We start from the raw sequence: 10,559 nt of genomic DNA on the forward strand, positions 1-10,559 counted from the left end.
TAAACTGTCCAAGCTAACTGAGTGTATTAAAGATGTTAAAGACTGGATGACCAACAATTATCTTCTCTTAAACTCAGAGAAAACAGAATTATTACTTATTGGGCCTAAATCCTGTACACAGCAGATCTCACAACTCGACCTACAATTAGAGGGATACAAAGTTAGCGTTAGCTCTACTATAAAAGATCTGGGTGTCATATTAGACAGCAATTTAACTTTTAAAAATCATATATCCCATGTCACAAAAACTGCTTTCTTTCATCTGAGAAATATCGCTAAGTTACGAAGTATGCTATCCATCTCAGATGCAGAAAAGCTAGTCCATGCTTTTATGACTTCTAGGCTGGACTACTGTAATGCTCTGTTTGCTGGCTGCCCAGCATCCTCTATTAACAAACTTCTTTTAGTACAAAATGCAGCTGCCAGAGTTCTTACCAGGTCTAGAAAATTTGATCACATCACCCCAATTTTATCCTCCTTACACTGGCTGCCTGTTAAGTTTCGTATTGAATTTAAAATATTGCTTCTTACATATAAAGCTTTAAATAATCTAGCTCCTGTTTATCTAACCAATCTTCTGTCTCGCTACAATCCAACTCGCTCTTTAAGGTCTCAAAACTTAGGGCTTCTGGTAGTACCTAGAATAGCAAAGTCGAGTAAAGGAGGTCGAGCCTTCTCATTTATAGCTCCTAAACTCTGGAATAGCCTTGCTGATAACGTCCGAGGCTCAGACACACTCTCCCAATTCAAAACTAGATTAAAGACCTATCTGTTCAGTAAAGCATACACTTAGTGCACCACTTAGGGGGCTTCCACACAGGATCTGCATCTAGTTTATATACACTATGAACAGCAGCTACGCTAATTATTTTCTTTATTCTCCATTTCCACCCGGGGATACTCTTCCCGAGGCCCACAGACTATGCAGAGTCACTGATTCGATCCAAGACCAACGATAAGATGATCCCAATGTTTCCATATCCTGGACCAGGCCGTATCCTGAGCAGCTACTGTGATGGTCATGGAAGGGTGGAGAACATGAGACTGATTCCTGTGACGCTCCGGAGACAGACGAGTCTTCGCTGAGGCCAGCTTCCAGCCTCCGCCACTGAGACTGCAGCTCTGCACAAGACGTTTGGCCAGCGGAGAAATTAAAATGGTCGTGCCCAACTGAGCCTGGTTTCTCTCAAGGTTTTTTTTCTTCACTTCCGCCATTAGTGAAGTTTTTTTCCCTCTCCGCTGTCGCCACTGGCTTGCATGGTTCGGGATCTGTAGAGCTGTGCATCGTTGGATTTATTCAATATTTTGACTCTCAGTAGTGATTATTAATCCACACTGAATTGAGCTCAACTGAACTGAACTTAAACACTACAAACTGAACTACACTGTTCCTATTTACTGTGACCTTTTATGTGAAGCTGCTTTGACACAATCTACATTGTTTAAGCGCTATACAAATAAAGGTGAATTGAATTGGTGTGACTGGTCTTGAGATTCAAATTCCAGACAAGGCCACTCTCATTAACTTGAAATCACAACCTTTCGGCAGCTATTTCCTTGTTTGCATTTCATCATCATCCACCTAACATGAGATCATTAGTTGAAAGCCACGGGGTACTTGAAGTCAAGATCTCCATTACCAAAGCTTAGCGGAACCATTTAGGTTTGTAACGTGACAGTGAGATTCAAGCAAGATTGGATGAATCTTATTTGAAGTGTGCAGCAAGTCTGAGAATTCGAAGCTAACTATTGTCCTCAGATCATCACGTCTAAGTTTTGAGAAGACCAGTCAGAATTGTTTCACACAACTTAAATGTAACCCAACAAAGACAACCAGATGGGACTTGAACCCACAATCCCCAGCTTTGAAGGCTGATGCCTTTTCCATTAGGCCAATGGGTAAACACTAGTGTTTGTCATATCTGATGTATGGCTCAGGAAGTTCTTGTTACTCAGAAAACAGTACTTTAGGATCCCTATGCCATATTACATTTAGACAATCTGTGTGTACACCTAATGACAAAACAGCTTCTCTAAGGAGTTTTCCATTGTCATGTCTTTTTGACCTAAGGGTATGAACCTAGCTTTTTAAAGGTAACACTGGATTGTCTTGCACAGTCAACTTAAAAGGAACTGCATCAAAGACAACCCAGTTGGTACTTTAAACCCACAATCCCCAGCTTCGAAGGCTGGTGCCTTATCCATGGGACTGTTTCATACTTACTGTGAACTGTAATATGCCCCCAGGGAGTTGCTGACACATGTAACAAAAACAACATGAACAAAGAGTAGATTGGATCGGTCTGACAGAATTTTTTGTGGCACTGCAGACTGCTTCTTCAGGGCTCGTTGGTCTAGGGGTATGATTCTCGCTTTGGGTGCGAGAGGTCCCGGGTTCAAATCCTGGACGAGCCCTGCGACGGTCATAGAAAAAGCAGCGGTGCTGTGCTATCCATGGTGTTTCTATGTTAATTGTAGCAGCTTTTGCTGTGACTTTAGTGAATGAACAGTTAGTGGACTTCTGATCTAATTCAGTCTAACATGTACAATTATACAGACAAAAAAAGGAGCGGCAATGATTCGGTTGTTAGATTTGTTTATGGATCTTGAACAACCCACCAGCTTTATATGTAAGCACCATTTTTGTCTTTGTACACAGTCTCTTCTCTGTAGGCACCATGCAGGATTCAAAATGGCCTTTCGCGTTAGGTATCTCGTTACCCTTTTAGTCAAAATAGGTAATATGCATGGCAATGCAGAAAGTTAATGACATGCACACACATCTCAAGAAGGTTTTCACAGCAACCGTGTTTAATCCACCAAACATTGCTCCCAAATTGAAGTGAGACCTTCAAAGACAACCCAGATGGGTATTGAACCAACAATCCCAAGTCCTGGAGGTTGATGTCTTATCCATTAGGCCACTGGGTCATTTCGTCAATCATTTGTCATGGATCTTTTGTATGCCTTCAACAAGATGCCAACGCATGGAAAACTGCACTTTAGGATCTCGATGCCAGTTTGCATTCCATCAAAAAAGATGTGTGCAACTAATGGTCAAACATTTTCTTTGTGCAATCATCCACATTCGTGGCTCATTGGTCCTGGGGTATGGTTCTCGCGTAGGGTGTGACTGGTCTTGAGTTTCAAATTCCAAACAAGGCCACTCTCATTAACTTAAAATCACTGCAGCTATTTTCTTGTTTGCATTTTATCATCATCCACCTAATAAGAGACCATTAGTTGAAAGCCACGAGGTACTTGAAGTCAAGATTTCCCTTACCCCCCGACAATACTTTCTCATCACAGCACAGACCTGCGTCCTCTTAAAAAAAACAGATGCAGTCGTCCTCCAGGAAACGGCGTTTCAGAGCTGTGCCATGCCACTGCTGAGCTGCACCGTGAAAGACCTTGAAGTCATTAGGTGTTACCAAAGCCATGGTCCAAAAGCATGGCCAAAAGCACATTTCGCCTGGGCCTTTTAGAACTGTGCTAGCATCAGTCTTGAAAAGAGCTGTGCATAAAGCAACTCTCTAGCAGCAGATGGAGTGGGGAAAATGTGCCACAAAGGGACAGCCAAAGAGGACTGGGCGACTTGGAAAAAAAAACTATCAAATCCCAATCTTGATGAGCCGTGCAGAGGAAGATTGCAATTACGTATAGGAGGCTTGAAAGAAAAGAGAACAACAACATAGGTGGACGTGCAAAACACGTAGTCTGCAGGATTCGAACCTGCACAGTGAAACCCCAATGGATTTATAGTCTATCACCTTAACCACTCGGCTACGACTACAGACGTCTGCCTTCTCTCTCCTGCTGAGGTGGCAACCAAGCACAGGGTCAACAGGGGTAGAGGAAGGTGCACTAGCTCTTGTGCAACTTTTCCGTACAATCTCTGGAAAGCAGGGACAGCATAGCTCTCTAATCTAACACACTCAGCTAACTTCAACTTCATCCACACAAGCTGATGATCTGAATTCAGAGCAACGTGCTCTCGCAGGCCACACCACAATGGACAGAAACCAAGTGATATGAAAAGAACAACGAGGTCTCTGACAAACAGACAGGCCTTCGCCTGAACAGGGACTTGAACCCTGGACCCTCAGATTAAAAGTCTGATGCTCTACCGACTGAGCTACTTGTGTTCCTGTCTGTGGAAGCACCTGTTTGCGGAGTTGGCCCTCTGCAAGCCCCTTGCCGGCTGACAACACTTTCACATCACAGCACAGACCTGCGTCCTCTTAAAAAAAACAGATGCAGTCGTCCTCCAGGAAACGGCATTTCAGAGCTGTGCCATGCCACTGCTGAGCTGGACCGTGAAAGACCTTGGAAGTCATTAGGTGTTACCAAAGCCTAACCTCTCGGCCACGACTACGCATGGTTGCAGCTCGTTGACTTTTTCTCCTGAATGTGGGCAACATTGAACGCAGCACAGATGGGGCATAAATGGCCTGAGGTTGTAAAAAAGCAGCACAAGCATTGCTCGCAGTTAACAGGAACACGCTTCCGTGACCCGGATTCGAACCGGGGTTGCTGCGGCCACAACACAGAGTACTGACCACTATACGATCACGGCACACCGCTCGCTCACCGATAAGCTCTCCAGCTGCCTGGACACTAAGGGACACTGGTTTGTGACCGTGATTCAAACTGGGATTTCTCTGGCCACAACACAGAGTACGGATGACTGTACGGTCGTGGCAAACCACTGTCGCTCACCCACAGCTGCCTGGTCACTAAGTGACAGGGGCTTGTTTGTGAGTTGCAGAGGAGGATTCCAATTACGTATAGGAGGCTTGAAAGAAAAGAGAACAACAACATAAGTGGACGTGCAAAACAACGTAGTCGGCAGGATTTGAACCCCCAATGGATTTCTAGTCCATCGCCTTAACCTCTCGGCCACGACTACAGACGTCTGCTTTCTCTCTCCTGCTGAGGTGGCAACCAAGCACAGGGTCAACAGGGGTAGAGGAAGGTGCACTAGCTCTAGTGCAACTTTTCCGTACAATCTCTGGGAAGCAGGGACAGCATAGCTCTCTAATCTAACAAACTCAGCTAACTTCATGGGCACTCTTTCCACACAAGCTGATGATCTGAATTCAGAGCAACGTGCTCTCGCAGGCCACACCACAATGGACAGCCACCAAGTGATATGAAAAGAACAACGAAGTCTCTGACAAACAGACAGGCCTTCGCCTGAACAGGGACTTGAACCCTGGACCCTCAGATTAAAAGTCTGATGCTCTACCTACTGAGCTATCCAGGCTCTTGTCTGCTGAAGCACCTGTTTGCGGAGTTGGACCTCTGCAAGCCCCTTGCCGGCTAACAACACTTTCTCATCACAGCACAGACCTGCGTCCTCTTAAAAAAAAACAGATGCAGGCATCCTCCAGGAAACGGCGTTTCAGAGCTGTGCCATGCCACTGCTGAGCCGGACCGTGACAGACCTTGAAGTCATTAGGTGTTACCAAAGCCATGGTCCAAAAGCGTGGCCAAAAGCACATTTCGCCTGGGCCTTTTGGAACTGTGCTAGCATCAGTCTTGAAAAGAGCTGTGCATAAAGCAACTCTCCAGAAGCAGATGGAGTGGGGAAAATGTGCCACAAAGGGACAGCCAAAAAGGACTGGGCGACTTGGAAAAAAAACTATCAAATCCCAATCTTGATCAGCCGTACAAGATGTTGCTGTCGATTTATTGAACGTTTCTCTAGGCAACATCAGAGTGTAGGGACTACAAAAAAAGCTAAATTGCGACTAGTCGCTGGACTTGAATTATTCAATATGGGATTAAACACGCAGGCCCGCAACCAAACCTCGCAAAAGCCAAAGTTCCTCTCACAGAGAGAAAAAGCAAAAGCAGCTGCCTGTTCCGTAGTCGGCAGGGTTCAAACCTGCGCGGAGAGACCCCAATGGATTTTAAGTCCATCGCCTTAACCTCTCGGCCACGACTACGCATGGAGGCAGCTCGTTGACTTTTTCTGCTGAATGTGGGCAACATTGAACGCAGCATAGTTGGGGCATAAATGGCCTGAGGTTGTAAAAAGCAGCACAAGCATTGCTCACAGTCAACAGGAACACGCTGCCGTGACCCGGATTCGAACCGGGGTTGCTGCAGCCATAACACAGAGTACTGACCACTATACGATCACGGCACACCGCTCGCTCACCGATAAGCGCTGCAGCTGCCTGGACACTAAGGGACACTGGTTTGTGACCGTGATTCAAACTGGGATTTCTCTGGCCACAACACAGAGTACGGATGACTGTACGGTCGCGGCAAACCACTGTCGCTCACCCACAGCTGCCTGGTCACTAAGTGACAGGGGCTTGTTTGTGAGTTGCAGAGGAGGATTCCAATTACGTATAGGAGGCTTGAAAGAAAAGAGAACAACAACATAAGTGGACGTGCAAAACAATGTAGTCGGCAGGATTCGAACATGCGCAGGGAAACCCCAATGGATTCCTAGTCCACCGCCTTAACCACTCAGCCACGACTACAGACGTCTGCTCTCTCTCTCATGCTGAGGTGGCAACCAAGCACAGGGTCAACAGGGGTAGAGGAAGGTGCACTAGCTCTAGTGCAACTTTTCCGTACAATCTCTGGGAAGCAGGGACAGCATAGCTCTCTAATCTAACAAACTCAGCTAACGTCATGGGCACTCTTTCCACACAAGCTGATGATCTGAATTCAGAGCAACGTGCTCTCGCAGGCCACACCACAATGGACAGCCACCAAGTGATATGAAAAGAACACCGAGGTCTCTGACAAACAGACAGGCCTTCGCCCGAACAGGGACTTGAACCCTGGACCCTCAGATTAAAAGTCTGATTCTCTACCAACTGAGCTATCAGGGCTCCTGTCTGCGGAAGCACCTGTTTGCGGAGTTGGCCCTCTGCAAGCCCCTTGCCGGCTGACAACACTTTTTCATCACAGCACAAACCTGCGTCCTCTTAAAAAAAAACAGATGCAGTCGTCCACCAGGAAACGGCGTTTCAGAGCTGTGCCATGCCACTGCTGAGCTGGACCGTGACAGACCTTGAAGTCATTAGGTGTTACCAAAGCCATGGTCCAAAAGCGTGGCCAAAAGCACATTTCGCCTGGGCCTTTTGGAACTGTGCTAGCATCAGTCTTGAAAAGAGCTGTGCATAAAGCAACTCTCCAGAAGCAGATGGTGTGGGGGAAATGTGCCACAAAGGGACAGCCAAAAAGGACTGGGCAACTTGGAAAAAAACTATCAAATCCCAATCTTGATGAGCCGTACAAGATGTTGCTGTCGATTTATTGAACGTTTCTCTAGGCAACATCAGAGTGTAGGGACTACAAAAAAAGCTAAATTGCGACTAGTCGCTGGACTTGAATTATTCAATATGGGATTAAACACGCAGGCCCGCAACCAAACGTCGCAAAAGCCACAGTTCCTCTCACAGAGAGAAAAAGCAAAAGCAGCTGGCCGTTCCGTAGTCGGCAGGGTTCAAACCTGCATGGGGAGACCCCAATGGATTTCAAGTCCATCGCCTTAACCTCTCGGCCACGACTACGCATGGAGGCAGCTCGTTGACTGTTTCTGCTGAATGTGGGCAACATTGAATGCAGCATAGTTGGGGCATAAATGGCCTGAGGTTGTAAAAAGCAGCACAAGCATTGCTCACAGTTAACAGGAACACGCTGCCGTGACCCGGATTCGAACCGGGGTTGCTGCGGCCACAACACAGAGTACTGACCACTATACAATCACGGCACACCGCTCGCTCACCGATAAGCTCTGCAGCTGCCTGGACACTAAGGGACACTGGTTTGTGACCGTGATTCAAACTGGGATTTCTCTGGCCACAACACAGAGTACGGATGACTGTACGGTCGCGGCAAACCACTGTCGCTCACCCACAGCTGCCTGGTCACTAAGCGACAGGGGCTTGTTTGTGAGTTGCAGAGGAGGATTCCAATTACGTATAGGAGGCTTGAAAGAAAAGAGAACAACAACATAAGTGGTCGTGCAAAACAACGTAGTCGGCAGGATTCGAACCTGCGCGGGGAAACCCCAATGGATTTCTAGTCCATCGCCTTAACCACTCGGCCACGACTACAGACGTCTGCTTTCTCTCTCCTGCTGAGGTGGCAACCCAGCACAGGGTCAACAGGGGTAGAGGAAGGTGCACTAGCTCTTGTGCAACTTTTCCGTACAATCTCTGGGAAGCAGGGACAGCATAGCTCTCTAATCTAACACACTCAGCTAACTTCATGGGCACTCTTTCCACACAAGCTGATGATCTGAATTCAGAGCAAAAGCCACAGTTCCTCTCACAGAGAGAAAAAGCAAAAGCAGCTGGCTGTTCCGTAGTCGGCAGGGTCCAAACCTCCGCGGGGAGACCCCAATGGATTTCAAGTCCATCGCCTTAAACTCTCGACCACGACTATGACTTAATTGTAGCAGCTTTTGCTGTGACTTTACTTAATGAACATTTAGTAGACTTCTGATCTAAATCAGTCTAACATGTACAACTATACAGACAAAAAAAGGAGCGGCAATGATTCGGTTGTTAGATTTGTTTACGGATCTTGAACAACCCACCAGCTTTATATGTAAGCACCATTTTGTCTTTTTACACCGTCTCCTCTCTGTAGGCACCATGCAGGATTCGAAATGGCCTTTCACGTTAGGTATCTCGTTACCCTTTTAGTCATAAGAGGTAACATGCATGGCAATGCAGGAAGTTAATGACATGCAAACACATCTCAAGAAGGTTTTCACAGCTACCGTGTTTCATCCACCAAACATTGCTCCCAAATTGAAGTGAGACCTTCAAAGACAACCCAGATGAGATTTGAACCAACAATCCCAAGCCCCGGAGGTTGATGCCTTATCCCTTGGCCACTGGGCCATTTCGGCAATCATTTGTCATGGATTTTTTGTATGCCTTCAACAAGAACCGGGTAACACTTTATTTTGATGGTCCCCCTTTAGATAGTCTGCTGACCGTAAGTTACATTTCAAGTTCTTATCTGTTTACTTTCATCTGGATAGTATCTGTAGATTGTCTTTAAATGTTCTTAGGCAATCAATACAATGTCTACAGCATGTAAACATTTATTAAACTTTCGGTAAGATAAGTGTTACCAATTTAGGTTCTAGATGTTCAACAGTGTATCAGTAGATATGCAACAAATCTTCAACAGATGTTCAGCAATGTATTAGTAGATATGCAACAAATCCTCAACAAGTTTTCAGAACATTGACCACCAAGATGTTTGTTGTTATTGTCTGCATGTAGTTGTTATCCAGTTTATGAATAGACTTTGAGTAAACATTCAGATGCCTATAAGTAGCAACGCAAGATATTTTAACATGAACTTTAATCAAATATAAAATTAGGGTTAGGTACAATCTAAGAGTGTTCAATTGACTATTTGTTGCATTTAACCTAACTTTCAGTAGACAGTTATTTTACTTTAAAGGGAACATAGTTTACCTATTTTTTATGATTTAATATTAATATTATGGTTCTTCTGAGTGTGCCAGTTTAGGTTCAGTTTAAAACACAATTCAGATTTTTTTATTATAATGTGTTAAAAAGTGTCATGTTGGGGGCGTGTCCACAGTTCGCTGATTTATGGATGTGTTGCTTTACATGTAAATTAGTTACGGCTTCCCGCCAACGTAACAAGGGGCGGGGCCATGAGCTCACCCGCTCTGCATTTGCAACAGAGTCTGACAGGCAGACAGAGAAGGAGCAGGAGTGAGAGGTTCACCAATCAGTCGTACATGTACGACTCGGACACAGACCAAGCAGAGAGTACAAAATCATATGTGTCTTTGTACAGTTTTACAGCCAACTGTGTGCTAGTTTCAAGTGCCGAGCTTGTACACAGAAACCAATAACCACGCACATTGAATGAACTTTTACTGAGGCACCGGATGCGCCGCTCGAAGCCGCGACACGGCACACCAGACACTCTCTGTGGCAGGGCAGAAACATGAAGTGTTCCGAATCATCGCGCCACGCATTTTTAAATTCTAAACATAGGTTTCTATTAGGGTACACACAACGGCAATTCAAGTCTGCAGTGGTCCGAGGCGCCCAGCCGTCGACTTGAGTGTACCCTGATAGAAACCGATGTTTAGAATTCTAAAACGCATGCTAGTTAAGATCACAGGGAGCTTCTGGGATCAATATTGGTGGGCGGGGGGACCGCACTCCTACGTAAAGTTGCGGTCGGCTTGAAAACCGCTCCAATAGCTCCATCGTTTTTATGTTGTTAAATTGAAAAAAAAGCACTGGGTGTGCTTATATCACCCCAATATGATGGTCTATACACCATACATGCACATATGTCTGTCCAAACAGCTTGAAAAGTAGATTTTTTACCATAGGTGCCTTTTAAGGTACATTTATCAGCTCATCTGTTGTCACACTGGGCCCATCAAAATGAAGTGAAAACCTAAGAAATGCTGTTGAATGACTGTAAGGAGACAACATCACAGACAGCATGGCTACTAATCTGTAAATGTTCAGCAGATAGTCAACAGACAGGTAGTAGTGACACTGATGCAAGTATTTGAA

At 45.5% G+C, this 10,559-nt stretch overlaps 9 non-coding genes across 9 annotated transcripts; 1 reads left to right on the forward strand and 8 right to left on the reverse strand.

Moving 5' to 3' along the window:
- Nucleotides 1–2,343: 2,343 nt before the first annotated feature.
- trnap-ugg (transfer RNA proline (anticodon UGG)) lies at nt 2,344–2,415 on the forward strand. Its single transcript has one exon. It is a non-coding gene; the product is annotated as a tRNA-Pro (tRNA).
- A 1,296-nt stretch (nt 2,416–3,711) lies between these two features.
- trnay-aua (transfer RNA tyrosine (anticodon AUA)) lies at nt 3,712–3,793 on the reverse strand. Its single transcript has one exon. It is a non-coding gene; the product is annotated as a tRNA-Tyr (tRNA).
- Nucleotides 3,794–5,193: 1,400 nt separating this feature from the next.
- trnak-uuu (transfer RNA lysine (anticodon UUU)) lies at nt 5,194–5,266 on the reverse strand. The gene has a single exon. It is a non-coding gene; the product is annotated as a tRNA-Lys (tRNA).
- Nucleotides 5,267–5,869: 603 nt separating this feature from the next.
- Nucleotides 5,870–5,951, reverse strand: trnal-uaa (transfer RNA leucine (anticodon UAA)). The gene has a single exon. It is a non-coding gene; the product is annotated as a tRNA-Leu (tRNA).
- A 128-nt stretch (nt 5,952–6,079) lies between these two features.
- trnah-aug (transfer RNA histidin (anticodon AUG)) lies at nt 6,080–6,151 on the reverse strand. The gene has a single exon. It is a non-coding gene; the product is annotated as a tRNA-His (tRNA).
- Nucleotides 6,152–6,415: 264 nt separating this feature from the next.
- Nucleotides 6,416–6,497, reverse strand: trnap-agg (transfer RNA proline (anticodon AGG)). The gene has a single exon. It is a non-coding gene; the product is annotated as a tRNA-Pro (tRNA).
- A 959-nt stretch (nt 6,498–7,456) lies between these two features.
- trnas-uga (transfer RNA serine (anticodon UGA)) lies at nt 7,457–7,538 on the reverse strand. The gene has a single exon. It is a non-coding gene; the product is annotated as a tRNA-Ser (tRNA).
- A 128-nt stretch (nt 7,539–7,666) lies between these two features.
- trnah-gug (transfer RNA histidin (anticodon GUG)) lies at nt 7,667–7,738 on the reverse strand. Its single transcript has one exon. It is a non-coding gene; the product is annotated as a tRNA-His (tRNA).
- A 264-nt stretch (nt 7,739–8,002) lies between these two features.
- trnas-aga (transfer RNA serine (anticodon AGA)) lies at nt 8,003–8,084 on the reverse strand. Its single transcript has one exon. It is a non-coding gene; the product is annotated as a tRNA-Ser (tRNA).
- Between the last annotated feature and the right edge of the window lie 2,475 nt (nt 8,085–10,559).

Source organism: Danio aesculapii, chromosome 4 (genome assembly GCF_903798145.1).
Source record: "Danio aesculapii chromosome 4, fDanAes4.1, whole genome shotgun sequence".
NCBI lineage: Eukaryota > Metazoa > Chordata > Actinopteri > Cypriniformes > Danionidae > Danio > Danio aesculapii.